The sequence below is a fragment of the Schistocerca piceifrons genome, chromosome 4, assembly GCF_021461385.2.
Source record: "Schistocerca piceifrons isolate TAMUIC-IGC-003096 chromosome 4, iqSchPice1.1, whole genome shotgun sequence".
NCBI lineage: Eukaryota > Metazoa > Arthropoda > Insecta > Orthoptera > Acrididae > Schistocerca > Schistocerca piceifrons.
Window position 1 is genome coordinate 442,151,419 of NC_060141.1, and position 27,933 is coordinate 442,179,351.

Here is a 27,933-nt window from a genome sequence, read left to right on the forward strand (position 1 = left end):
ACGCAACCTCCCAAATCCTATTGAGTGTTTCACTTTATAATCATATGAATTCTTGTGTGCCACGTTTTATTGGACGTTACAAGGCGCGGTGTACGCGTCCGTTGTCTTTACGTGGGATTGACCTCTGGTGGGATAATTTGAACGGGATGCCTAAGTTTCTGTGGAGGAATGACAGCCCACTCTTCCTCAAGAAGCGAAACTTCGGAAGTTAGTGATGGTAGGTGCTAGAGTTCGGAGTGAAGTCGTTCTTACTCATCTTACAGGTGTCCCACTTAGTTCACTCTGTGTAGGTCAGCCCATTTGAAGAAACTCATATTCCATAAATTATTGCCAATCTGCTGCTGCTTTATACAGGGTCCGTCGTTCTACTGGTATCATCATTTTTGAACTGCTCCTCTACTGTATTCAGTGCACTATGCTGTAAAATATGTTGAGGTCCTTCTTCACTTAGCTTTTTCTCAAGTGCAATAAGGCTGGCTCTGAGCACTATGGGACTTAACAGCTGTGGTCATCAGTCCCCTAGAACGTAGAACTACTTAAACCTAACTAACCTAAGGACAGAACACACATCCATGCCCGAGGCAGGATTCGAACCTGCGGACGTAGCAGTCGCGCGGAGTGCAATAAGGGGACCGCGCTCTGACAGTGAGTAATATTCACATACCATAACACTACCTTCTGCTCTGTACTTCAGTATTCGCAGACAACGTGCTCCAACGTAAATCCGCAGAATATGGCACGATTCATCAGTCCTATGCCGTCATGTACTGTCTAGTGACTTTGGTCTTTACACCACCTCATGGGCTGCTTGATAATAACTACAGATATTTGTGGCTTATGAGGAGCAGCTGGTATATTGAAAACCACTACTTTTAACTCCCTACGCAGTCCTTGTGTTCACTAGAGTTTTGGTAAGACCTTGGAAATGACGAGCGATTTCTCTTGCTGATTTCAAGCGCTTCTTTACAGTCATTTTTCCAATTGTAGATTGTTCTTCTCCATCAGTACATGAGTTTTGCTTGGCCCTGGTGCAGCTGTGGCTCTTCCTTCATGTTACCATTTCACATCACCAAGAGTCAATTTGGGCAGGCTTAGAAGTATTGAAATGTCTCTTATGGATTTGTTGCTCTGTTGGCATCCAGTAACAGGTCAGTGATTAACATCACTGAGCTGTCCTTACCGAGCGTTTTCTGGTTACTGCTTCTGTAGTGATAGCACAATACTCGCCTTCTCCTTTTATACTGATGAGTTCATCACGAATTACCCTTCACACGAACTATTAAAAAAAATTCGACAGTGCATGTATTGCCACAGATAGTCAGGAAACGGAATGGCGAAGAATGTAAAGATTTGGCAAAATCCACTTGGTTGACACAAAAGTCAAAATTTCTGAGAGAGAGAGTTTTACGTTGATGCTGATATTCCCTTGCGCTCTCAATCATACGTTAGTGGAAGATTTTGTTTTCGTTGCACAGTGCGATTTGTCTGTAATACACTTTCTGTAGCAAATAAATATGCTGAAAATGTTCGGATGCAATCTTCTTTTCAACTGTAACTTTTCTAACAAGGCTTTACCCAGTTCCACATGATTTCATCTTTGTTAGTTTTCTAAAACATGAAGTTTACTGCATACGGCTTCTGACAGCTCGCCCACAAAAGGCAGCGGTGGATGCCCGATGGCTAACAGCAACCTGACGAACAACTGGCATGATAAAATACTGTTATCAGAGCTTTTAAATCTCTGTCTTCCGTTAGGAATGGTAGACACTCAGGAAGTTAATTTCGCTGGAAAGTTATAATTATTGCCAATACGAACAAGCCAATGTAGCCACGCAGCACAGACGTGCAGGAAGGCAACACATACATTTGAGAATCCATTTCCTGCAGCTTGAAATGGGGAAGCTGAATATGATGATAACCAAGAGTTGGAGATACTATGCACATATTGAATCATGACCTTTGAGGTCATGTTCCTTCAAATGTGGAAGATAAACATGCTGAGATGACAGCTGGAACATGCTGGAACGCGCCTATAATTGGTGAAAAATTATCACATGAGGTAGGAAATTCCTATGCATAATCTTTCCACCACATCACTTTCCGATTCAGCTAGAGTGATCAAAGGTGATTAGAACTTCTCAGAAGTATTTGGGAATATCTGGCTGACTCAGTAGGGAGACGGATTGTTCCAATAAAAGGTAGGTATTGTTGTACATCATATCCAGTTGCCAGGTGGACATAAACATGTTTAAAAGTACTACTTCGTACAGACGACAGAGAATTACATCCGGCTCATATCATGTGTCATACTCAGTGTCTGTGACACAGAGTGTCACTGATACAGAGGGCAGAACGCCACACTGTGCCGAGTTGCAATCAAGGTGTGCAAATGGCGCAGTATCAGTGCACCTAAAATACCATTCTGTGAGCCTTACAATAGCGAGATGTAACATGTAGCGTCCCAGCTCAACCATAACCGGTTCTGTCAAGTTCATGTGGGGTGTCTTCCCGATAGAGTACACAGACGATGAATATTTAGATATGCTTTTGGTGCTAGCTGCGTTAGATAAACAAGCTGTTCCCGCTGTTGCTGCTGCATGATACCCTCAAAGGCAGCATCACATTAAGAATGTTTTTCGTCATATGGGGGATACCTTTGGAAAACAGCAATCTTCGTCCGCAAGTAATGGACAGAGGTCCTCCAAAGACTACATCCACTCCACAAACAGACGACGCGATTCTTGAAACTATCCACCAATGTCTCGGTGAAGTAGCCGTAATATTTCAAGGCAGTTCCATAAACACTGAAACTCCAAAGAAACTGATATAGACATGCGTATTCAAATACAGAGATTTGTAAACAGGCAGAATACGGCGCTTCGGTCAGCAAGCCTATACAAGACAACAAGTGTCTGACCCATGTGTTAGATCTGTTACTGCTCCTATAATGGCGTGTTAACAAGATTTAAGTGAGCTTGAACGTGATATTGTAGTCGTCACACGAGCGATGGAACACAGCATCTCCGAGGTAGCGGTGAAGTGGGGATTTTCCCATACGACCTTTTCACGAGCGTACCGTGAATATCAGGAATCTGGTAAAACACCAAATCTCCGACATCGCTGCAACCGGAAAAACATCATGGAAGAATGGGACCAACGACGACTGAAGAGAATCATTCGAAGTGACAGAAGCAACCCATCTGCAAATTGCTGCAGGTTTCAATGCTGGACCACCGTTTCAAATTTTATCGAGAGGATGGACGTGTACGGGTATGGACACTACCTCATGAATCCATGGACACTGCATGTCCGCAGAGGACTGTCCAAGCTGCTGGAGGTTCTAATGGTGTGGGGCACGTGTAGCTGGAGTGATGTGGGACCCCCCCACACATCTAGATGCGACTCTGAGAGATGAGACATGCATCTTGACTGACCACCTTTATCCATTTAAGTCCATTGTGCATTCCGACGGACTTCGGCGGTTTCAGCAGGAGAGTTCGACACTCCACACGACCAGAGTAGCAACAGAGTGGCTCCAGGAACACTCATCTGAGTTTAAATACTTCCGCTGGCAACCAAACTCCCCAGACATAAACATTATTGAGCATATCTGGGAGGCTTTACAACGTGCTGTTCAGAAGAGATCTCCAACCCCTCGTACCCTTACGAATATATGGACAGTCCGGCAGGATTCATTGTGTCAATCCCTCCAGCACTGCTTCAAACATTAATCGAATCCATCATACACCGTGTTGCGGCACTTCTGCGTGCTCGCGCGGATCCTACACGATATTAAGCAGGTGTACCAGTTTCTTTTGCTCTACAGTGTATCCAAAATACAGGTTGCCGGAGTGTTGCACGATGAATTATTGCATACATAACATTACACACCAGCGGCCAGAGGACCACAATGGACGAGCACAGTTTTGTGAATAGCTTTTCTACCAAGTCGAACGTAACGAACATTTTACAAATTCAGTGATATAGGCTGACGAATCTAGCTTCACTCGTGAACCTTCTGAACACCAATTATTGTTTGGCACACAACCACCTTGTCAGCAGTGAATGGGGTTTTCCGGCACGCTTTGTCATAAACCACTGGGAGTAATGCTTTTGGGCCCTTATCTATTGCCAAGGAAGTTGAATGCTCCCCTGCTACTTATGTTCCTGCCTGAATTATTAGACAACATCCTACTTAGTGTTCGGTTACAGCTATCGTTTAAGGCATGGTGGTGCATCATCATACGTTGGAAAGAATGTTTGTAACTATTTAAATGAAACGTTTCCACAGAAACGGCTTGGTGGTGGAGGTCTATTGTTCTGGCTTTACATTCCCCAGGCCGTATTCTTCTAGATTTTTATTCGTGTGGAGACTTAAAGGAACGCGTTTATAGTACACTCATGGATGTACATGGCTAAATACTTCGCATGCATATCACATGAGCAATGGTGGGTACTGATATGTTGCGTAGGATCTAGAAAAGTATGATCCAGCGAGTGGCAAAGTGTTTGCGAATGTAGTGTGGTCGCTTTGAAGTAATCGTTGCTGGTACATGACGGTACCGGCTCTATCAAGATAATCCTGAAATGTGTGCACGATAATGTACACCAACTGCCTTGGAGCAGTGGTAACACCGATTCCCATCAGATCACCTTAGGTAAGCGCTATCGGGCTGGGTTACCACTTCGATGGGTGACCATCCGGTCTGCCGAGCGCTGTTGGCAAGCGGGATGCACTCAGCTCTTGTGAGGCAAACTGAGGAGCTACTCGATTAAGAAGTAGCGGCTCCCGTCTCGTAAACTGACATACGGCCGGGAGAGCGGTGTGCTGGCCACATGCCCCTCCTTATCCGCATCCAGTGACACCTGGGTGCTGAGGATAACATGGTGGCTGGTCGGTACCGTTGTGCCTTCCAAGCCCTCTTCGGACGGAGTTAAGTTTTTAGCTTAATTACAGTCTACTGTAGCCTTCTTGCTGCGTTTTCTTTACCTCGTCGGATACAGAGGATGTTACTGTGTCCACTGTTATTTTCTGTTGGCTTTATTTGTGTCATGGTCGAAACAAAGTGGTAGTGTATGTATATAACAAACCCATGTTGTGCCTTAACGTTTAAATAAAGGTAACAGTAACAGAAAGGAATACACAAGTTACGGCCTGTTGAGGTGTAAATTGAATACAATTAGATGCTTTAAATAAAAAGAAAATTTTTACGTAAATGCGACTCGAATGTCTGCGAATCTGCATATATGTTCCCCATGGCATTGTGTCCGTCTCACTGATCTAATGTGTCAGCTCCACCACAGTGCTGAGTTCATGCGACCTGTTCTTGGCCACACTGCAGGCAGTTACAGGGCTGCCAGAGTCTCGTTTCTTTAAATCACATTTCTATTAAATATATTGGTAGGACTACAGTTTACTAGATACAATTTCATCTCGAATTAGGTTCAGGAATCGCAAGTCTAACATCAAGTGCATCACTTTTCTTTAACCTGTATATACAATTACCTACTGATGTCATGCTATAACTGGTGCATTTTTTTCATGAATGTTGCACTTTCTAAAAACAGCCTAAGAGAGGGCTATTATCTCCCAAAAAAATTCAGTAGATGGTAATGAAATTCCACTTGTGCGACAACATTTCACGAAAAAGTTTCAAGTTACACAAATCTACCTACGGGTTTTTCTTCCTCTCGAAGCGTTTCCGGTTATATACCATTGACGGTCTATCTTTCAGGCATTTATTATACATATTTCTGAGTTGCTCTCCTTTTGACAGTTTACAATCGGTTCATACATTATCTATGAATGTATTTACGACATCATCTCCAAATTTACCTACTAGACATAACTCGGGGATACATAACGGTAGAATCTGCAAGTAGATGCCGAGTAGTACTCAATCAGACTAGTGGTAAAAAGATCGAGCATTTGTCGTTTAGTACCGGATCAAAGGAGACCGTCGATGGGCTAGTCTCTGTAGGCTGCACATCGTAGTCATCATCAAGTCTAAGAGTATGTAATTACTCCGTAATATAGTAATAAATGGTAGGTGAGCCATCTACAAAGCATATTAAAATCAGTTACAACAGTCTAGAATAGGTTTTTGTGGATACAGATTTTGAAAATCGAATTTATGCAGGTGTAATATATACTTATGATACGTTTAGTTGTCGCACACAATTTCTTCGAATCTCAATGTCTCATTGGTCTGTAATTTCCTATTACCCAATTCAGTTGAAGTAATGGAAATGTACATGAACAGCAAGAATGCCCCTGTATCGCTTTCTAATCACTGAATGACTTTTTAAAAATTTTGGAAATTTTCCAAATGAACTATCGTAGGTGGACGTTAAAGGAAATTATGAAACTTTGCATTAAATGAAAACAAAGGATCTTATGTGAGGATGCACATAAATTGCTAAAATCTGTTGTAGAAGGAAATAAGCAACAACTGTTTATTCAAGGAATGGTGAGCATTGATTCAAGAGGTCAGTTGTAGCCGGTTTATATCCAGCAAACTGTAATGCACACATTGTGTCATTTCCTTCTGAACTGAAACATCTGCGGGTGTTTGAGAAAAACCATATCTGATGGTATTTGAGGAAAAGCACGTGACTGTACTTCCAGATGTATATGGTGTTCTGTAGTCTGACAGAGAGGTTATAGGAAGTGCAGAAGAATACAAAGGAAAAACGTTTCATGTGGTTTCATTGTATGTCTGTGCTAATCGTGTGATTACCACTGTACATGCGTTTTGGGCCTCAATTCATCTAGTAACAATAGTTAACTCCAGACGATACTGGGATTGTCAGAATCTATGTTTTTTCGCAGCTCAAGATAATAGGCAAGATAAAAGTATATATATATATATATATATATATATATATATATATATATATATATATATATATATATATATATCCTTTGTGCTTTGTACCCATCTTTCGTAAATACTGTAATTTAATTTCACATAAAATTGTGTTTGAAAGAAATATATATTGTTTTTTATTAATTTCTTTATCAAATTTTATACATATATAATTTTATTCAGCCGAACTTAATCCGTTAATATAAGTGTATTGGCTGCCATCTTGGTAGAAGAGGTAATTTTCATAAAGTCTGCCTACTTGGTAGTACATGTAACTTGACAACGAATGTCTTATTCCATAAATTATAACATTTCGGCAGTGTAGATACTCTGGGCATTCAATTTCTTTGTGTGGATATCAACAGTGATCTCAAAAATGATTCATTTTTCTTTGGTTTCTGATTGTTTCTTGTTCCTCCTTATTCAGTGCTCTTTTGTCCAGAGTTAGAGACAACTGTGACAGAAAACGTGTCGTTGGCCTCTTGCTGAGAGAGAAATGTTAGGCATTTTAGAAGAATCTGCAGGTTCAGTTACTGAATTTAGTAATGGGGTTGAAGTGGTGAGTGAAACTGAAGAGGAAGGTGTGTGAATAGTGATGGTGTACAAATAGACTCTGAAGACGAAATCCGGACACCAGCAGCGGATGATGACGCAGCTGGTGAGGTCTAAGAAGTATTATCTAACCACCGGAAAAGTTCTTACGTCCAAACGTCCCCCATAACACAAGAAGAATAGCGAAAAATGTACTGAAAGTGCGAAGAGACATAAGAAACGAAGGTAAGGTAGGAACAATAAGAGAATCACTTGAAAAGATTTCTTTCTATTGAAACTGTCAACGCCGTAATACAGCGTAGCAATGAAAAAGCTCTGGAACAGAATTCATTGAAAACAGATTGACTTGAATTCATGACATATATATAGGGTTACTTATTATTACGGGAAAGGAGGGAAATTGTGATTCACCTATTCCCGATTTATGGTCCAGCACTTCAGGAAGGTTTGTTTATATTTGTACTATGAGTAGAATTAGATTCCTTCAGCTTACTAAATAGTAAGGTCAGGTGATGGAAAGACGCAAAATAAGTGCAAGAAACATGACAAGCACGCTGAAATACGAGAAATATTTAATAAAATGAATGAATGAAAGCGAAGATGCGAGTATTATTCTACTGGGATGCTCTCTGTTATTGATGATATTTTGTCACTGTTCCGTGACAGGTTTCCAGTCAAGGTTTTCATGAAGGAAAAAACTGGAAAGTGTGTTGTGTTTACGAATGCTCACGGACTCTAACATGAGATTTGTTCTAAGTATGGAGCCGCATACGGGGAAGAAGATTTATGAAGGATTCACAAGTTAACTCTCATGGGAACATTACAAGCTAATAGAAAGCATATACCTCAAGAAAATAAAGCCATCTCCGGAAGCGAACTATATTCCAGTAATTTGCTTTCAGTGATTATAGTACTGGAAGTATTCCAATCACAGCTGTTTCTTATATCCCCCGTGAAAAGAAAATCCAAAAGGGCCTTCTGTTGCTGTCAACTCAATCTTATAACACTGCAATTGGTTCATCTAGTGTCGCTAAGAAGAAAACAAATTTATATTTAAATGAGACGAAAGGCGACGTTGGAACGATCGATCAAATGGTAAGGAAATTTTCAACTAAGAACGCTACAAAAAGGTGGCCGCTATCTGTTTTCTATAAGCTTGTGGACATAGCAGCGTTAAATGGCTGCTCAACTTCCCAGAGTTGAATAAGACAAAATCTTATAAGGAACGGTTTTTTCTTCAAGAACTCCGACTACAGGTCACGAAAGAAAACACTGAAGAAAGGGCTCCGAATATTAGAGGACTACACAAGTGTGTGGTTTCAGCAGTGGGAGGTATTCTCGGACGGAATATCAAGCAGAAGTTTGCTACAAAGAAAGCTGGAAGAGCAAAGGGAAGATGTCATTTGTGTTGTCATGAATATCAGCTACAAGCAGTGATGTACAATAAAGTGAACAAAACAAAAATGACCTCTAACAAGTGTAACAAACAAAGGTGTAGTAAACACAGCAAAAAAGCTGTCAGATGTTAGAAGTTTGAAAACGTCTCCGAAGAAAATGAGAATAAGTGATCCCGGAAACTATGTAGTGTACATTGATGTATTTAACCTAACATATCTGTAATATTTTTGAATTATAATGAAGTGTTCTTCAATAACTTTGACCACCAATGTAAAGATATACTATTCGAAAAAATAAGAGTAAATAAACTTTAATGATGACAAAGATTAAATAGAATTTTTGTTAATAAAGGTCAATAACAATAAAAGAAATTCGAATTATAAAACCTTCTTGTGAAGGTAACATAGTACACATCCCCCCCCCCTTCCCCATTGGTACTGTGTGTTGAAAAGTACGTTCGTTGTATGACAGTTAAGGGTTCTTTGTTTTTTTTTTTTTTTGTTTTTTAAGCTTAAAGGGAGTATACTGGTGCAGACTTGTGCGTGGCAACAGAATAAGATCAGAATATCAATAAATTAAAATGAAACTAGTGTACTACAAACAACAAAGGTCTCTGATAGGCTCGATAATGTGGATCGCTGACTGTGCGCGACCACAGAGCCAAGAATGTGTACTGATTTGTTGGAGCAAGAGAGCGCTGGTCGCTCAGTTATAGATAGCTGTCTGTGAGGGAATGACGATGGAGTAGGCACATTCCGTGGTGTGCAGTGTGAACCCATCAACAGTTATATTAATGTGGGTATGTCAATATTGCTGAACGTGGAAGCAGAAGTCTTCAGACAAATAACGTAAAGATTTAAATAATTATGATATCTGTTTTTGCCAGCGCGTTGATATAGATGAGTTGGCTGATAATGTGTAATTCTTGAGTAACCCCAGAATGTACGTAAACTGCTTTGAGAGAAAGATATATTTCATTATTGTAATGCTTTTAAGATTTGTTAACACAGCTATGTGTAATTTGAAGAATAGGTGTGTCTTACGGACGACCCGGCAGGATTCAGTTCCCTCAAACACTACTTCATACATTAATCGAGTCCATGACACACAATGTTGCGGCACTTTTGCGTGCTAGCGGGGGCCCTACATGGTATTATGGAGTTATAGCAGTTTCTTTGGCTTTTCAGTTTATATCTGTAACAGTAAGAGAGGATGAAGATCTCTTCTGAACAGCACATTGCAAGGCATCCCTGATATGTTCAATAATGTTCATGTCTGCGGAGTTTGGTGACCAGCGGAAGTGTTTAAACTCCGGAGATTGTTACTGGAGCCACTCTGCAGCTATTCTAGACTTGTGGGGCGTCGCATTGTCCTGCTGGAATTGCCCTGTCGGGATGCAAATGGACATGAATGGATGCTGGTAATCAGACAGTATGCTTACATACGTGTCACGTGTCACAACCTTGTCTAGACGCATCAGGGGTACCATATCACTCCAATTGCATACGCCCCACACCGTTACAGAGCCTCAACAAGCCTGAACAGTCCCATGATGACATGCAAGGTCCATGGATTCATGAAGTTGTCTCCATATCCGTACGCGTACATCCACTCGATACAAATTTGAAACGAGACTTGTCCGACCAGGCAAAATGTTTCCAGTTATCAACGGTCCAATGTCGGTGTTGAAGGGCTCCGGCGAGGCGTAAAGAATTTTGTTGTGCAGCTATTAAGGGTACATGAGTAGGCCCGCACGTTGATACTTGTTGATGGCCCAGCATTGAAATCTGCAGCCATTTGCGGAAGACTTGCTCTTCTCTCATGTTGAACGATTCCCTTCAGTCGTCGTTGGTCCCGTTCTTGCAGGATCTTTTTCCGGCCGCAGCGATGTGGGAGTTTGATATTTTACCGGATTCCTGATATTTGAAAATCCCCACCTCATCGCTTGGTCGGAGATGCTGTGTCTCATCGCTCGTGCGCCGACTATAACATCACGTTCAGGCCTGCCACTGTACCAGCAGTAACCGATCCAACAAGTGCGCCAGAGATTTGTTGTCTTGAGTATGTGTTGTCGACCGCAGCGCCGTAGCCTCCCTGTTTACATACCTCTGCATTTGAATACGCATGCCTATACCAGTTTCTTTGGCGCTTCAGTGTATGTATGTACAGTGTACGTTTTAACAGAAGTGTCTCGAAACCGACACATCGGATGGAAAAAAAGGTTTAATTCCAATTTTCTTGGCTCGGATGGGGGACATCCAATGATACCACACTCGACCTCCCACGGCGGGGAAAATGTGGCGGGGGCAACTGAAATCTTAAATGGGGACCGCCGTTTTTATTGCATATAACGACTCTGCTGCAAAATTTGTAGATACACAATCGTAATTTACAACATGGCACTTAATGGCCCTTGTGTATCCAACGGCACGTGGGACAGAACATCTATGCTACAGTGGTTGGACCGGCCAGTAGCACACAACTTCTAATTGGAAGCCTCATTTGCAACGTTGTATTCCTTATATATGTGTAACAGGTGACAGCTTGACAAGCCACTGTTGCTGTGGCCTGAGGTGAACGCTACTCTACCTTCCAAACACGTCCATAGACTGAGTGATCCGCTTTTGAAATGACAAAACACTCAAGAGAAACATATCTGCGCAAATGTCAACACAGACATTTCTGATACGGTCGAACATGTCTTCACGGTCTCACCTTTTCAATACCCAACAGAAAGAAATCCAGACATGTGAAATTCGACGACCTAGGGGGCTAATTAATCGGGACACCTCGGCTCATCCAACGACCAGTGTAAATATGGTCTAATACCCCCCGTGCTTCATTTGCGTAATTTGCTGGGAAACCGTCATGCTGAAACCACATACGTTGTCAAATGTCCAGGGCAACATCTTGCAGTAGTACCGGTGGTTCCTGTTCCAATGTGGCTCTCGCCGTCAGGGGATCTACTCCTCACTCGGACATGGGTGTGTGTGTCGTCCTTAGCGTAAGTTAGCTTAAGTTAGATTAAATAGTGTGTAAGCTTAGGGATCGATGACCTCAGCAGTTTGGTCCCATAAGACCTTACTGCAAATTTCCAATTTTTTCCTGTTCCAAAAACCTTCGATATTTGCGTCTATTCAACGTACCGTCGATAAAATACGGACCGATGAGTTTGTTCCCTATGATGCCACACCATACACTCTACACTCCAGTAATGAATGTTACGCTGGTTAACGCTACCACGGTTCGTGGCTGTAGACTCATCAAGAAATAGTAACTCGGCGAAGAATGTGTGGGTCGTTAGCGTTTGTTGACTTTACTATTCACAAAACACTACGCTGTTATGGAAATTGGCGCCAAGAAGTTCTTGACGCTGTGACACAGGATATAGATCACACTTACGACGATGCAGTATTGTCGCAATACTACCTCCGAGCATACCGGAATCGCAGCGTAATTGCCTTGCGCGTATCTGTGGGTTGTGGTACACTGCCGCTACCACAGCTCATTCATTAGCTTCTCCCGTAACACCTATGCTTTGTTTCCTTTTGCCGGTTTGTAAGCTGCCATGCACATAAAGGAGTTCCGAACTTCGTAAAAGAGCGAACGAGAGCAAGCTTTGTCAGGAAAACACTCGCTTAAAAGGCAACGACAGCCTCAACATTTCTTCTACATTCTCCGTAAATCAGGCTCATCTCCATTTTTTCTTCTGTGTTTGCAACATTCATCGTTCGATTGCACGTTTTTTCTCCAAATGATGTGTAGGTGTGCATGTAATAAACACTGCGCAACCATTGTAATGTTTAGAGCCGTTGTGTTTTCTACGTCTGCACGATATGTGAGCTCCGATCGCAGTATACTACCTGTTATGAGACGTCGTAGTTCGCTACACGGCCACGGCTACGCGTCGAGTAGTCCCCTGTTCGATATGTTGGAGGAATGCAACTTTGCCAACGTCGTTTCCTTTTAGATTATTATGATATACTTATCTGTCTTAGCCTCGCAGCATGGAGGTGTGGTCCCACGTGGTATTGGATATTCAAAAGCCACTGCGAAGCTAGCCGTAGATTACGATTGTGTATCCATTTCTATTCCTCTGATTACAGCGCCATCTGTGGCGAAACGAGGAAATTGCTTCAGACAAAACCTATTTAGATATTTGACCTATAATCGTATTCTGCAATATAAAACGAGGGGTCCCAACCACGCACGGGGCGGGGGATACGGTTCATATATGATATCGCTTGAGATCGCCCTCCGAAAGAGTCACATTGTATTTATAACATTTTTGAATCAGATGTGTGGTATTTGAGATATTTCATTGTCCTCAGTTAAACTGAAAATGAATATATTTTTCATTGCAAAGTTGCAGATACATTAATATACTTTTTAGCTTAGCTACTTGTCGTAATTGTTCACTTCTCTTTCACTTTGATTGTACGTAATAAATTATTTAAACTCTGTAGTGTGTGTTTCATTATTTTATACAACTGTGACTGACCAAATGTGCCTTTCCTGAAACGAAATAAAATTATGAATACAACTGCCGAATATCAAATGAGACGGAGTCGTTTCTGTTCGTACAATAAACTAGTACATTACATAGAATTTGGTAAGTATGAAGCGACTCCTCATCCTTTCCGAATGTATAACAGTTGCATAAGAGTCGTATTGTGGCTGCGCTAGTGCTTGCGTAGCCCAGCAATTACCTGATAATAATACTTTTGTGTATGATGGGACCTTTGTGAAGTGAGATTTGTGTTTCTTGGACAAATCACCAATCAATCTCCATCGGATTTAGGAGGCATTTGAGCGGTCATGAGCCGGAATGGTTCCTCAACGCCTTGGATTTCGCTCGGAGTCCATGCACAACGTTTCGCCACCGTCATCAGAGTATGTATACGCTGAAACATAAGCAGAGACTATATATTTTTCTGAGAACCGGCCTCACTAAGGAAAGATGAAGTCAAATGTTATTTGAAAGGTGATGCAATTGTGGCAACGTATTACAATGTTATCTGAGTACCTGGTAATGTTACCGTGGTACATATTTCATTTCTATTAGTCCAGCATCTGTCTCCTCTTCTCTCTGTCAGTCTCCTCTGCCCCCTCTCTACCCATCTTCTACCTCCCCTCTCTCTGTCCAACACCTCCACCTTCCACTCTCTATCTCCTCCTGCCTCTCTATGTGCCCATCTGCTACTCTCCTCCTGTCCTAGTCTCTGTTGTTCATCTCCTCCCTTTCCCTCTCTCTGTTCATCTTCTACTCTCCCTCTCTCTGTTCCTTACACCCTTCCCCTACGTCTCCTGAGTTAGGTGTCGTCAAACTATAAAATTTTGTCGGTGCATTCAGCAGCATATGTGGATACAGCCTGCTTAATGCGTTGTGAATAGTGCAAGTAGCAAAGAAGAAAAAAATGTAAAAACCATGGCATACTGCTTCATGCGGCAGTATTACTATATGAACAGCTAATATGTAGTAAGCGATAAGCTTTTTCCCTTTCATCATTTTTAAATTTGTAAAGGTTTGAAATTATCTGTAAAGATTGTTGCAAGTCACGAAGTACTCTCGTTCTCAAGTAGAATCAGGGTGTTTGAGCGTTGTGGCCAACACTTTTCATCACCCCAACAGCGTTTCGTTCCAGACAGTAAGTGATATGTGTACCATGTTTGGCTGAAATAGGTCCAGTCGTTTCGGAGAAGATTTGGAATATGCATACGTACTAATATACGTGTGTATACACTTTTATAATACGCATGAACATCTTCTTTTCTTCCGTGATCAGATTTTGATGGATTATGGCCTATACGATGAGCCTCGATGCCATGAATTACGGGTGAAAACCCCATAAAAATCGTCTAGAAGTTTTTGAGGTCAGCGTGTTAAGAGGGACAAATAAGGAACATTTAGCCAAACTTTAAACCAAGATTTGGTGGCCTAAACTGCGCTTCAGTTACTTACGAAATGCCACGAAAATTCGTCTAGTAGTTTTGAGTATTAGCGTGTTTAAAGATAAACAGACAGACATGACGGTTTTACAGATTTACTATAAGTGGAGAGATAGATTTAGAGCTTACAAAAACGTTACAATAGTTGGATGTCGATACTTCATTTCCTGGGCAGTTTTAAAGTCTTAACCAACTTTCCACCTTCACTTCAGTGAAATAGAAAAGTTTAAATAATAATAGCTGAACTGGCATGTTATCCGCAATTTAGATAACATGCGTCTCTATCTGCAGCAGTGTCAAGACAGGAGGATATGATACTCTACACATTCCAGTTTTCTCCAAACCTATTCATTAGACATCAAACGAAAATAAAATCCTTTCAGATAACACTACACTGCTTTGCTACGAAAAAACGACGTAAAATTAATTCTTGGAGGAGTCATAACGATATGGTTCTCGCCAATCTCATCCAGCTAATGAGACATAATCTCCCTCGAGGAATCATGAGGCAAGTACTTTATTTCCGCTCTAACAGCAGACAGCTATGTTTTATAACACAGTGTCATTAGAAATTATACTAATTGGAATTTAATTTATTCATTTTTGTTGCCATAGTGTCCGTAGTTGCTTTATAATTCTTGAGGGTATTTCAGTCCTGTCTATCCAACTACAAAAATGCGTGACTTTTTCACCACACGCATTTCTCTTCATTGAGGTAAAGCATCATCAGTGGTCTGTAGTTAAGTTATTTATATTCTGATTTGCTTTTAGATCGAAAAACAATTCGTTAAGAACAAATTGATACGTACATACGGTGATTTTCGGTTGATTTCTCGCTTACATCTGCAAATGCCGTCTGCTAGCATATCGCTGTTTTTCTGCTTTAGACGTTGATAATTTTGGTCTAATTTTTAGATGTTTGCAGCACAATGCGTTTCTTAAGTTTTTCACAACACACTTTTATGCACACCACTGTATTCAGTTTGTTTTTGTGTTTATGTATTTAACTGCGGTACAAATCATTCAATATATGCGGATCATCTAAAACAAGAACACCATAGACCAAGCAATATTGAAAAAGATATGTAAAGACAGACACTTCCTCCGTTTCCGAGAATATTTTCATGTACAAAAAGCATTAACACAAAATAAACAGTTGCTCAATGACCAAATAAATATTGGAAACCAGACTCTATATAGAGTAGTTGATGAAATTACATGAAAAAAGAGCCTTTTCCATCCTTCACAACCTCCCACTCCCCCACACCCCACCCCCACTGGCGCTCACAGTTTCATTTCACTTCTCGCTTCTCACCTTCTCCCCTAACTCGCACTCCAACACACTGCTATATACTTATGTCCAGTCATCGTGGTTTCCCCCTCCCCTAAAGAAAAATCCCTCCATCGCTATTCCTTCTCTAATCTTACACAGTGCATAAATTCACAGAATCACAATTAAAAGAGTTACACACATACAATAATCAAATTTAAAAAGGAAACGTAGTGGGTGAAAGACAAAGTAGGTTGGTACCACTACAAAACACCAACCACAACACATACTTGAAGTACATAAACAAACAGAATATAGTGGTGTGCATAAAAGTGTGTTGTGAAAAACATAAGAAATGCATAGTGTTGTAGAACATCTAAAAACTGGACTAAAATTATCAGTGTCTAACACAGAAAAACAGCGATGCTGTATCAGACGCCATTTCCCAATGTAAGCGAGAGATCAACCGAAAATCACCGTAAGTGCAAATCAATTTATTCTTAATGAACTGTTTTTCGATCTGAAAGCAAATCAGAATGTAAATAACGTAATTACAGACCACTGATGATGCATTACCTCAATAAAGCAAAATTCATCCGGTGAAAAAAATCACACATAATTGGAATTTGAATAAACGTCATCTAATAAGAAACTTTCGTGAGCTTTTAAGAAAGGATATTCTAAAATTAAGTCTTTTATAAAAAAAATTAATTGTGTAACTCTTAACTGATTCATGTACTTCGAGACATCATGTTAACACCAAATTAGACTTTTATCGAATAGATTCAGCTTCCTTTTATAGACAGTATATAGCTTTCAGACCGTATTCAGCTGCGAAAAGAGCACTACTGACAGAACGTAACCACAAGTAAATCATTATGTGAATAAGACTAAACTGTGATAATATTTTTGGCTTGATGTGGGTCTGAAAGAGAAAACCGTTTGCAAAGGGAATATAAATTCACAAAAAAAAGTCGGTGTGTGCAAAAGAGTTTCAAATAGTGTTTATGTGATGCATTGCATACAGCAAAAATATATCGTTAATATTTTTATTTTTGTATTAGGCAATATTAGGAGAAATGTTGCAAGTTTTGCTAGAGTAAGACCTCACCATTTATTTGTGCATTATTTAATTTGAAAAATATGTACTCTCCGTCCTGTTATGAAAGATTAAAATTTTCAGTTAAGAGTGATCCATATCTTCGATTATATGGTCAAACTCGTCCTGTGTACTATTCTTGGCCTGCTTCAAATGCATTGGCAAATACACATATCAACTAAGTTTTATATATTTATGAATCGCCTTTGGAACGAGGCGTTATTTTTCGATTGGTCAACTATCGGTCAACTACTCAATACACCGCCGATAATTTCCTTTGCCATTCACATAAAAGGTCATTTTAGTTGTGTAATTAATGTATAACAAGATATCAACACAAACATAGGAAACTAAGGATGAGATTTTTTAAATATCTTTTCTTATGTTTGAGTCCATAGACCAACCTTCATAACCGGAAGGGCATCCGGCCACACATACGGAACTAACCATGCGAGATCCGTTAATAACCTTGCCGACCCTACGTCGATGCGCAACTAAGGCAATAGAAATAGGAGAAGTCAAGTCGATACATCAAGCACACAGCTGAATCATTTACGCATGAATACAATAATAAAAATATTGTTTCTCGCTTATAGCTTTTAATGTGTCACGCGAATGAAGATATTGCTTGTAACAGTTATCGACAGAGAAATTATGAAAGAAGACAGATAATACCAATGAAACACGTAAAATATGGCTTCACAGTGGACAAGAACGTGGCATAAAGTGAATAACTGCAAATTGGATCATGCAGAGTTCATATCAAAGCGAAATGCATTTACTGTACTCCACACCACATAGATTGTCCCATTAATCTTGATTCCCGTAAATTTCTTTTTGTCTAGAAGCAAATTAAAAAATTGTATAAAGGAAATGTCATTTTTCTATCGAGAACGACATAACCAGCATGATTACTTGTCTGGTTTCTTCGCTCGTTGCGAAAATATGAGCAGCAGCATGCCTTTTTTAAATAGCCCCACACGTTTTTGTATTTGGTAACTCAGTTCCTTTCTTCAAGACATTCTTAAAAAGTCTCAACATGGACGTAAACGTAGCTATGAACTTCATAAGAAACAAAAACTCGGATGTGTAATACCATTTTGTAGTACTGTATACCACCGCGGGATGGAAAAATGGGGCACAACATGCGAATATGCTTAAAGTGGTAACCATGGACAATGATGCACTTCCTATGGAGGTTCAAAGTGGTTCAAATGGCTCTCAACACTATGGACTTAACTTCTGAGGTCATCAGTTTCCCAGAACTTAGAACTCCTTAAACCTAAGTAACCTAAGGACATCACGCACATTCATGCCCGAGGCAGGATTCGAACATGCGACCGTAGCGGTCGCGCGGTTCCAGACTGTAGCGCCTAGAACCGCTCGGCCTGCCGGCCGGCTCCAATGAAGGAATTCACCATTGCTTCCAGCTTTTGCTGCTAACGTGTACGTAGTAATGATGGTACTGGCAATGTGTTAGAGTACTATGTATACTGGTTTTAGGAATGCCAATCTTCTGTTCAAGCTATTGTGTTCAAGTGCGTGTTCATTGGAACTGAAACGACAAGAGCAACTCTGACGGCTTCGTCCGTGTGAGTTCTGTGGCAACTGTGTTTCCTTCGGTTGTAACTTCCCGTTTCCTGAAGTATAACAACAAGACGTCAAAACATCTACCAGGACGGTGCAACCTCGTCAGGATATCACTGTGCATAAAATTCCTCTCCCTGAGAACTTTATTCCTTTCATCGACCATAATAACAAAACAGTAATAACCATACAATTTTTATTCAAGGACTGCATTTGCTGCTCACCTCGTTTAAAAGTACTAAAGTACTGCGTTGCACGTAAATGTATTGTAAATAAGAAAACACTAATTCAATTACTTGTGAGCTAACTTGCGTTCTCCGCACATGAGAACTATTTCTACCTTAGCATCGTTGGTTTGCGTTATACTAACACAAACCTTCAGCTGAAAATGGTTGATTGATTGAACGGTGTGAAATATCCTTGAGGTTCCACTGGTTCACTTTCAATTCCAAGAAGTGATCGAGTTTACTCAGTGTACCTGCACCGAGAGCAAATACAGGAGATGCGAAGTTATGTTTCTAAAAACGTCATGTTGACGTGAATGTTACATTTTTGAACAGGTCCTTAGGAGAGGAAGCGCATTACTTAAATAAAAAACGGTCGCAGGTTCGAATCCTGCCTGGGGCATGGATGTGTGTGATGTCCTTAGGTTAGTTAGGTTTAAGTAGTTCTAAGTTGTAGGGGACTGATGACCATAGATGTTAAATCCCATAGTGCTCAAAGCCATTTTGGGCCAAGATTCATTGCACACCTTTTTAAAATTATTTTTTCTTGTTAAAAAGTTATTTTTGGTCATCAAGATAAATGGCACACCCTGTGTACGCTTGTGAGGGAATTATTTGTGTATTTGCAGTAAAGAAAGACCTTAGCATTCTACTTGTGACGAGACGATCGAAACTTTGATGCAGAAACTAGAGACCGACACGGCAGTTTGCTGCTTTCGGCGACCCCGAGACGCGGTACGGTGACAGAAGCCCCGAAATTGCCGTGGCTGCCATACGAATTACCAGAGTCGGTTCCGAACATCTCCCAGAGAAATATATTTCGCGCAGGCCACCGGAATAGAATTCGGCACGGTCGGCGTGCCGCATCCCTCGCGATCGAAATATTACTTTGTTACGCGCGAGGGGCGTGCGGCGGCGGCGGCGTCTTATGAATATATGCATGGCGGTATCGGCGGGCCGCTCTGCACGTGCGGCCGATTCGTCAGGTCGCCGCGTCCCGCCTAGACAAGGCGGCTGGCCGGGTGCACGCCGCGACCACGGCGTCTGTAGCGGGCCAGGCGGGCAGCCTACTACAAGGCGCCGGCAGGGTTACCACTAGAGTTGTACAAGTGCCGTTGGCTTCCGCAGACTACTGCAGGGAAGCGTGCCTTACGGTAGTTTTCCTAGTAGCTTTGGTCACTATCGTACCCACGTTACCTGTACGCTGGGTACACGCTGCGACCACGGCGGCTGTAGCGGGCCAGGCGGGCAGCCAATTACAAAGGCGCCTGCAGAGTTATCACTAGAGTTGTACAACGACCGTAGGGTTCCGCTGACTGCCACAGGGTAGTGTGCCCTACGGTAGTTTTCCTAGTAGCTTTGGTCACTATTGTTCCCGCGTTTCCTTTACGTTGAATGTGTTGCGTGCCAGTCTGGCGTCAGTTGATAACGATCGCTTTCTTTACGTATGCGATCAGTGACTTACTAGAATCCCTCAAAAACCGGAAGCGATGAACCATCTAGAAACTGGATTGGGATATGTAAGGGGGAGGGTAACATACGGAACATTTTGTTCTACATAGATATCTTCTTGTCTGTTTTTATAGCAAAACTGAAATTGTCAACGTTTAATTTAAGTTTTATTCGAAAATTATTAATTTGCAACGTGGAACAGAGGGATTTAGTAGGAAAAATAAAAGAAAGCAATACAGATTTTTCATACACTTGTAAGGAGTGTGTCAAAACTCACCATTACAATGATTAATATTACATTGAATATCGAGAACAATGTAGCCAACTTACGGCTGTTTTTTGCTTTGTGTAGGATTAGAAATAAACAAGCACTCAGATATCAACAGTAACAGTCTGTGGCCGAAACATCGAAGCGCGATTCTAAGAATTTTTGTGAGACGTATCGATAGTGTTGGGCGAGACCTCAGAGACAGAAGACGTGTCACGCTGCCCTCACGTCAGTGATGGCAGATCTTACCACATTCGTGGAATAGCCTTAAGTTGGCTATATTGTTTTTGATACTCAGTGTAATAATTAATCAATGTAATGGCGAGTTCTGACACAATGGCTGTATTATTTTCGATAATCAATGTAATATTTAATCAATGTAAATGAGAGCTCTGACACACTCCTTCCGCAGTACTACTTACATTCTACATATATGGGAACTATTTCTGCCTTATCTTTGTTGGTTTACGTTATACTCACACAAACCTTCGACTGAAGATGGTTGATCAAATGAATGGTGTCAAATATCCTTGTGTTTCCGTTTGTTTACTGTCAATCACAAGAAGTGGTCGATTTTACACCATCTACCTTTACTATTTGCAAATCAGGAGAGCAGAAGTCAGTTATGGGTTATGTTTCTAGAAACGTCATGTTAACGTTTTTGAACAGATCCTTAGGCGAGGAAGTCGATTACCCAATTAAAAAATATATTGGGTGATATGTAATAAAGAGGTACCGCTGTTCTCATATTCGTAAAGAACACAAATGCTTAAAAGGTAATCATGTTGGTTAATAACCCAGAGGTAGATCAACTTCACACTAAAACATATCAGACATCACTTCAATACTTCGTCCAGATTATATTAAATATATTTTTGTTATTCATATATAAGTTTCACATTTTCAAAAATTAAAATATTAATAAAATAAAAACAATAGTCATAAAGATCATTCTGTTTTTCTGAGTGTAGACTGTGTCACACAGAAAATGCATATAAAACACCTTCTGCACCATCCAAAATTTTTCGGCATTTAATATCCGTTGATAACTTGTATGTACTTCTCATTCTGAATATACACTCCTGGAAATTGAAATAAGAACACCGTGAATTCATTGTCCCAGGAAGGGGAAACTTTATTGACACATTCCTGGGGTCAGATACATCACATGATCACACTGGCAGAGCCACAGGCACATAGACACAGGTCACAGAGCATGCACAATGTCGGCACTAGTACAGTGTATATCCACCTTTCGCAGCAATTCAGGCTGCTGTTCTCCCATGGAGACGATCGTAGAGATGCTGGATGTAGTCCTGTGGAACGGCTTGCCATGCCATTTCCACCTGGCGCCTCAGTTGGACCAGCGTTCGTGCTGGACGTGCAGACCGCGTGAGACGACGCTTCATCCAGTCCCAAACATGCTCAATGGGGGACAGATCCGGAGATCTTGCTGGCCAGGGTAGTTGACTTACACCTTCTAGAGCACGTTGGGTGGCACGGGATACATGCGGACGTGCATTGTCCTGTTGGAACAGCAAGTTCCCTTGCCGGTCTAGGAATGGTAGAACGATGGGTTCGATGACGGTTTGGATGTACCGTGCACTATTCAGTGTCCCCTCGACGATCACCAGTGGTGTACGGCCAGTGTAGGAGATCGCTCCCCACACCATGATGCCGGGTCCTGATTGTGGCGCTCACCTGCACGGTGCCAAACACGCATACGACCATCATTGGCACCAAGGCAGAAGCGACTCTCATCGCTGAAGACGACACGTCTCCATTCGTCCCTCCATTCACGCCTATCGCGACACCACTGGAGGCGGGCTGCACGATGTTGGGGCGTGAGCGGAAGACGGGCTAACGGTGTGCGGGACCGTAGCCCAGCTTCATGGAGACGGTTGCGAATGGTCCTCGCCGATACCCCAGGAGCAGCAGTGTCCCTAATTTGCCGGGAAGTGGCGGTGCGGTCCCCTACGGCACTGCGTAGGATCCTACGGTCTTGGCGTGCATCCGTGCGTCGCTGCGGTCCGGTCCCAGGTCGACGGGCACGTGCACCTTCCGCCGACCACTGGCGACAACATCGATGTACTGTGGAGACCTCACGCCCCACGTGTTGAGCAATTCGGCGGTACGTCCACCCGGCCTCCCGCATGCCCACTATACGCCCTCGCTCAAAGTCCGTCAACTGCACATACGGTTCACGTCCACGCTGTCGCGGCATGCTACCAGTGTTAAAGACTGCGATTGAGCTCCGTATGCTACGGCAAACTGGCTGACACTGACGGCGGCGGTGCACAAATGCTGCGCAGCTAGCGCCATTCGACGGCCAACACCGCGGTTCCTGGTGTGTCCGCTGTGCCGTGCGTGTGATCATTGCTTGTACAGCCCTCTCGCAATGTCCGGAGCAAGTATGGTGGGTCTGACACACCGGTGTCAATGTGTTCTTTTTTCCATTTCCAGGAGTGTACAAGCTTTATTACAGAAACTATAGTTAACATGTAATGGATGTAATTGTGTACTTGTTTCTGACCGTATATAATTTACTGTAATTATGATTTAAAAGTTGTAAATTACTCGGAAATAGCCAAGAGACTTTATTTTAATGCATCGATAGGGACGACAAAGTGACCGTAGCTGTGCCGTTGTTTATCTTTGCGTATGGAGAGTATCTGTCGCGCTGCGAGTAGAGAGGAAAGCAGAGCAACTTTAGCGACGAAAGAGTGCGGGAGCTTTTGATTGGTGGGCAGACGCGATGTGCAGCTGAGACCGTCCCAGTGTATGCTCACCTAATTCGTTAATCCGCGAGTATTGCGAGCACGGTTGTAGTGGACAGGCGGAAGAAGCCGCAATTCTGTTGGCTGTCCCATAAATATTCGTGGCTCTGGAGACGACTCATGGTTCTCAACCATCAGCAGCAGCTCAGTATTGTAGTCGGCTACATTCTTCATCCTCCGCAAAGCTACAACATTGTAGGACTGTTAAGTGAAAAAAAGATAAACAACCTTATAATAACCTTATAGACGATTTATCCTGTGGGATTTCTCTCACAAAGCATGTATACTTGAATAATCACTTGAAATAGTTAAAGCCTGTGTTGCCATTGTCCTCAGACATTATATCCTTCCTTTCTCATACAGCCACCGAGTGTTATAAAAATATGAAAATTAACTATTTACTGCCAGCTTTTTTGCTAATGACCACATTCGGTCTACATTTTCTGCCTCAGTAACTCTACATTCTTATATAGCTTAACAGAGGCTTAACTAATTTGCAATTTTGAATATTAACATCGTTCACTTAAAGTAACGTAAGATTCCACTGGCGAAACTACAGATACAGCACAAATTAAGAGTGTGCGTCTTCATTTACCCTGTACTTGCTTTCGTGAGTAACTTCTGCTGGGTTGGTATGTATTTTCTTGTTGTATATTAAAAGTAAAATCAATTGCTCATTCCCTTGAAGTAAATTCAGTTCAGTCTCTCAGTAATCAAAAGCAAATTGCTTGCCTTTTTCCAAATTTTGCATTGCGTCATGCTGACGTCACTGAAAGTCATTTTTTTTACATAACCAAAGTTTAGTTGGATTTATTGAACCAGTAACTTCATTTAATTTTACTGTCAACATTAAGTATTTCGCAATAAGTAACTGCAAACTCATGGCTTTCTGATTTTTTTCTCGTGAACTGTTGTGTTGTGGAAAGAAGTAACAAATTTCTGTTGCCATTCTAATGATTATTTGCTTAAATTTCTTTGCCATTACCTTTCTTAAGATTCTGGAAATTCGTTGCCCTAGTGGGCTGTCAACCGTTTGATTATCCCCTGTTTAGCTAATCATTATTTATTTGCAGTATCAGTATTTTTGGTTTCAAATATTACGTGGTACCCTTTCCCTCTTGTGTGGCTCATGAGTGATTGCACTATTTGCACTATATTCCACCCATTTCAAAACTATCCTCAATATTTAGATTAAGTTTAGAATAGGTTCCTTCTTCAGAAACGTTTGTTGTACACTTTCCTCCTTAGCCGGTTTTGTTTTCCTTCGGCAACGAGAACTTTACTCATCGTAAAATTTCACTAGGCATAAGCGATCATGGTCAGTTATATCGCATTTCAGTAGGCCAATTAGGACGGGGAGGTTACAGCTGTATTTGCATCAAAACTAATTGCTTCGGTAACATAGAAAAGGAGATGTTATGCGATCAAGAAAGTTTCATTACCTGTAAAATGCAATTTGAATTCTGTAAGGACGTAAAATACACAGTGGACTAACACTAAATGAAGTGCGGTTTTAATTATGTGCAAAACAAACAACCAAACAAACATAAAGACAAAGAGAATTCGTTGGCTCCCTGTTCCTGTCTTACATATTCAACTGCATTTCATTCCCTACCAGTGCCACCAATACTACCGGTAATCCTATCGTTTACTGCGTCATTTACTTACTGCACTATCGAACCATACTGTTGGTAGAGCGCTGGTCTATCTGCAGCTAAAGCTCGGGAGCGCTTACGTGACCGACAGACGATTCTTGTTAAAAAGTCGAAGGCGTGGTGACTGATGATTCTCCCGCTCCCTACAGTTAATTCTACGGTTTAATTCAAAAAGAAGAATCGGAGTTCAAGAACAAACCACTCCTAAAGCCACAAACGGTAGCAACTCCAACGCTCATAAACAGAAAAGAGCTTTTAGGGTAGGATATGGGAGGAGTGGGGTTCAGGCTGCGGGTTGTGCGGACGAAGGGCTCAATTTCACAATTAATCTATTAAACATACAATACTTTTAGATAACCAGATATTAATACAATGATAGTGTAATTCCTTAAGCAGGGCTCAAACAACAAACACATCTGTTATGAAATATCTTCCGTATAATGAAGAAAATTAGCATAAGTATTTGGTCCAGCTTTCATAACAGGGGTAAAATAGTGACAGTAACAACATATAGCCCCCAGTCATTGAAAGTATATGTAACAGATACAATTTCAGCTATTAACCATAAGATGGCAAAAGCATTCTCAGACTTAATATCATGTATGAGGGTCAGTCAAATGGAATACAGGGGGATGGAGAAAAGTAACTAAACTGTTTAGTGTTTCGAAAGTAATTGCCATAACTGCTAATACATTTATCCTACTGTGAGACAATATGGTCATTGCCTTCATGGAACTATTTTTGTGGTTGGCTACGGAATCTTGAAATGCCACAGGTATACGCCTCTTCATCCGAAGCAAATCGGCGACCACGAATGCCTCTCTTCAGGGCTCCAAAAATATGGAAACTGCATGGAGAGGGATCGAGACTGTATGGAGGATGTGGATGCGCCCAAAGTTGACACTTTTCTTTCGAGTACACTGCATAAGATTCCCTGGAAAGTCCTGAGCCATCCTCCATACAGTCCCGGTCTCGCTCTATGGGATTTCCGTAGTTTCGGAGCTCTGAAGAAAGACATTCGTGGCCGTCGTTTTGATTCGGATGAAAAGGTGATCGCTTGGGTTCCGAAGGCAACAGCAAACATTTTCACACGAATGTACTGACAACACAGTGGGACAAATTTGTTGACAGTTATGGCGTATACTTTTGGAATAATAAACAATATGTATACTGTTTTCCATCCGCCACGTTTTCATTTGACTGCACCTTATACATAGCACATAACAGCATATTGGTCTATACTACCGTCACCACCAAGTACGAGGAAGTGTTTAAAAGTAACACCTCCAAATTTCTTATGTGAAAACTCTCAAGCTATTTAAATAAAATCCCTGTTATTTACATTCTACATCTGTATTCGTGAAGTCTACATATTTGCTGCCTTCAGCCGCAAGAAGGTTCCGAATTTCAGAGTGTGACATGGTGATGTGTAACATATCTATCTCGGCGCGTTAGAAACAGTGTACTGTAATCGAGATTCGTAATCTAAGAGTTCGTCAACGTACGGAACACCCTCTCCTTCAGCATGCCAATGCCAGGCTACACACAAACTCTGCGATATCTGCAGCAGTCCGACGTCTTGGGTTCACTGTCATCGATCGTACTCCATACAGTGCCCACTTGACCGCTTCCAATTTTCTCCTCCTTCCAAAACTTAAAGAACACATTCGACGACATTCACTTTTATAGTAATGAAACCTTGCAATCAGAGGTGAGGCTGTGTCTCCGTCAACCAAGTCAGACATTCTATAGCGACTGTACCAACAACGTGGCCCATCATTGGGAGAAATGTGATCCTCGCCAAGGTGAATACATTGAAAAATAAATATATATTAGTAAAGAATAAATATCGTGAATTCAAAAAGTCTGAATTATTTAAAAATCTTTAAGAGTTTTTGGACAAAATATTCGCAGGCAATACTTCTCAGCACATCCTAGTAACCACTACAACAAGCTACCATCATCATTGCTTCACCAAACTACTTACGGAATAACTCCTACACAGTAAGATGTCCAGATTGATTCCTAACACAGAACGAATAACAAGGTGATACTACTATTAGAAATAACGTCAATACATCAGTTACGAACACAGTGAATGTCAAACGAAATCACTTCATGTATAAAGCAATTTAACAATCTGACGACGTATAATGTAACAAGTGAAATGGTTCTCTCTCACGGAGAACACCCCGCTACTCCCAGTGTGCCATCAGTAAACAGTCACTCATTTTCATGCGATACCCATGGACTTCAATGCGTAATGTTCTTTGCCAGTCAGTACACCCAAAGCACCACTCAAGCCCAAAACGCTGCACTATACCATCAAGGTGCAACTATCAGCTACCAAAGTACTGACGTAGTGCTGCTCTGGACACACAGAAGCCTGTTTCCCCACCTCCTCAGGAATCGTTGTCCTCTCAGGAGGAAAAGACACCAACCGCTCCACCAGGCTGTTTTTACCCATAGCGAACACACCCCGCACTAACCGTTACTCAGGTCCAGTCGACAGCACCGCAGCCTACCACAATGCTGGGGCTCTTGCTCGTGGCACGAAAAGAATAGGTTCGTTCCTCTCCACCTAAAAACTGACATCCATACTGTCTCTTCAGGTTCGTGTGCTGTCCAATCTCAGATTATTCATAATTTGGAAACCTAATGCACAATGAGCTGTTGCCAGCAACTCGGCAAGATGCTGCTCCAGGTTGCATTTCTCTAATCGCTGAAAAATGCCAAGAAAGACGCTGATGAATGAGTTACAAAATTTAATAGAGCCCTCCTCCTTTTTTTTCGAGACTTCTCAGCTCCAAGCGCAGCCCGAGCCGACAACCGC